This window comes from Heterocephalus glaber, unplaced genomic scaffold (assembly GCF_053883595.1).
Source record: "Heterocephalus glaber isolate CG9 unplaced genomic scaffold, H.glaber_assembly_v1.0 deba00001795, whole genome shotgun sequence".
Taxonomy (NCBI): Eukaryota; Metazoa; Chordata; class Mammalia; order Rodentia; family Bathyergidae; genus Heterocephalus; species Heterocephalus glaber.
In genome coordinates, this window is record NW_028258476.1 from 2,890,577 (window position 1) to 2,893,669 (window position 3,093).

General features: G+C 45.0%; 1 pseudogene; it reads left to right on the forward strand.

Annotated features, from left to right (window-relative positions):
- The first annotated feature begins 1,624 nt into the window (after positions 1–1,624).
- Positions 1,625–2,427, forward strand: LOC101699940 (small ribosomal subunit protein eS6 pseudogene; annotated as a pseudogene).
- The last annotated feature ends 666 nt before the right edge of the window (positions 2,428–3,093 follow it).

Below are 3,093 nucleotides of genomic sequence, written 5' to 3' on the forward strand. Positions count from 1 at the left end.
ACTTGGCTCTCTCCCTGTTTGAGAGGACTGTGTGAAAGTGTGGACAAGCTCAAGATTCTTCAAGAAAAAGAGATCATTGCCAGGATTCTCATGGGCTGAGACCAGAACTGGATTTCAAAAAAAGCTTGAGACCAAGGAAGCCCTGGACAGTTAGACTGTTGGCACACAGTGCTGCTTTAAAGCAATGTTACGGCAAACACCTGTGTCTGTCAGAAACACACTGGGCTCTGAGTTGTAAGGGGAACTAGGTCATAATGACCTAGACAAACTATGAGCTAATTTTTCTCTTGTGTCTAAAAAACACACTGTGGGAAAGCAGTAAAGGGCAGGAAATGTAAGTCCATGAAGCGTCAGGGTCCTGGACTCCATATATTTTTCTGTTCCGGGCTTCTGTTTTCATGTGGTTTCTGGTGCTCTAGCTGTCATGAGCAAGTCCCATACACCAGGAAAGAGAACAGAGTGAAAGGAATGAAAGGCGAGAGTTTTCCCTCAAGTCTCCTCTGATTTCTCTTACATTTTATTGGCTTTTTAGTCAGGTACAAAATTGCTAAGTAGGCAACTAGCAGTGTGGGCCTTGGTACTCTTAAGCATGTCTCTTTGTACATGCATATGGCTTTGCTTTGCTTGATCTATCCCTGGTAGTAGAATTTCCAGTCCAAAATGCGTGGTATATTTGCTGAGACAGGATAGAAGGAATTAAAACTCACTAGAAAAGAGACAAGGAATTTGAGATTTTAAAATGTAAATTGAACAAAAACTGTAGCTTCAAGACACAAAAATTACTTAAGCCTTTTCCCCTTCCACACACTGTAATCTGACGAACAGTGAACACACACATCGCAGATCACCCACCTTGAAGACAGCTCCTTAAATGCACCCCTGCAGCCTGTGAAGCCTCTCACTGCCTGAGCGCCGCATGCCGTTCCTGAGCGCCGCATGCCGTTCCTGAGCGAATCCTATGACCTCTACCTAGCAAGCCTTACTCATGCCTCTTTCTGATGCATCCTGAAAATTCTGTGGCTGTGATGGGAGTCTGTGAACCTGCAAACTTATTTTAAAAGGGTGGGTGGGATAGATTCTTTATTTCAGCCTTGGGGAGCCCTTGGACCCAGCCCGGTGACATTTACAGGGTTAATATACTGTTAAAATGTACATCAAAGTGACTCTACATGCTCACATTGCTACCCATAGTCTACAAGATCTTCCCTTTTGCCACAACCTTGACAAAACTACCATTATCGACCTGTGTGTCAGTTTGACATAGGAAGAATGGTATCTTCTCATTTCACTTTCCCCCCCAATGACTAGTGAATTTGAGCATCTTTTTACAAGTTATCTTGTTGGCTCAGACAACATGGGGCTCGGTCTGAGGAAGACTTTTTTCTTTCCTATCCATTCCCTACCTACCTACACCAACAGCCTCAAGGACAGGACCCAACTCACAAGGAATGTTCACAACTAGGTTTTGTACGAAGGTGATGGAACTGATGCAGACTCTATGACATAGTCTGAGAAAGAGCCCTGTTTTCATCTGAACAGAGTAAAGCAAAACTAGGAAAAGCCCTCTTTTTCATGGGATCTCATAAGCAATCAGCTGACTCAAGATAAAGCCATGGGTTGACAAAAACTCCGTGAAGTGGATAAACACAAACTTCCTACTGTCCACAAGAAGTATATGGCCACAGCAGCTGCTGATGATGACTGGAAGGGTTAAGGGTGCGAATCAGTGGTAGGATGCCTGGGTTCCCCATGGACTGGGCATCTGGACCCACAGCCAAGTGCACCTGCCGAGTAAGAGGCGGTCCAGTTGTGGACCAAGGAGAACTGGAAAGAGCAAAGGCAAGCACATCTTGAGGTTGCATTGTGGATGCCAATGTGAGTGTTTTCAACTGGGTTATTATTATTTTTTAAATTTTTTTTGGTACCAGGGATCGAACTCAGGTCCTTCTGCTTTCGAGCCAGGCAGCGGAACCACTGAGCTAAATCCCTGGCCCTGGGTTATTATTTTTTAAAAGGAGAGAAGGGTATTCTTGGACTTACTGATAGTACTGCGCCTCAGTGCCTGAGATGCAAAAGAGCCAGCAGAATTCACAAGCTTTTTAATCTGTCCTAGGATGATGTCTGCCACCATGATATCCAACAGCCCTTAAAGAAGGCAAGTAAGAAACCCAGGACAAAGCTCCCAAGACTCAGCATCTCGTTACTCCACATGTCCTGCAACACCAATGCCACCGTGTTACCCTGAAGAAACAACGTACTGGGAAAAATAAGGAAGAAAGTGCCGAACATGCTTAACTTTTGGCCAAGAGGAAGAAGGAAGGCAAAGAAAAATGCAAGGAAGGAAAGGTCAAGCGACATGGGCTGTCCTCTCTGAGAGCTTCTACTTCCAAGTCTGAGTCCAATCAAAGATAAGAATGTTTGAGTAACAAATAAGATCAGACCTAACACAAAGCAAAACTAGACAGAAAAGCCAGGCAGGCGTGGCTGTAGAGGGTGTTCGGGAAGCTGTGGATATGGTGTCCGTACATGGCTCACACTGAGGGCTCTGTCCAGGCTTTCTTGGTGGGCGAGGAGCAGGAGCCAGAAGAGGAACGTGGGCTCGGTCCCTGCTGAAGAGCTGACTCACTCAGGGTATCCCAAGTGCATGGCACCTGAACCTTATGTGCTTCCAAGCCACACAGAGGCTCCTCATAGCTCTGATTAATGGGGCTCCATCTTGTCTCTGAGCAGCCCCAAGGCTGCAGAAGACACTTGGTCCATCACTCAGAAACGTTCATTTTTATGTTGTTCAGACTACATTGACCAAACTTGGTTGGAACTTTGTGTTATAGTCAAGGATGATCTAAAGCCATCCTCTATCTTTGTTAATTTTTGAACCCTATGCCTTCATAATCCCATCTCAAACTTGTGCATTACTAAATCCTCCCTGATGTTTTAGGTATGCCCTGTTTACATTTTCTCCCCATTAAGTTTATTGGTACATTTTAGGTATAAAATACAGTTAAATCCATCATTGGGATCCTGTACCTTTACATGAGCATCTTGGTTCTCATTTTTTCCCCTTCCCCTGCCCTCCCTTCACCCCCTCCACCC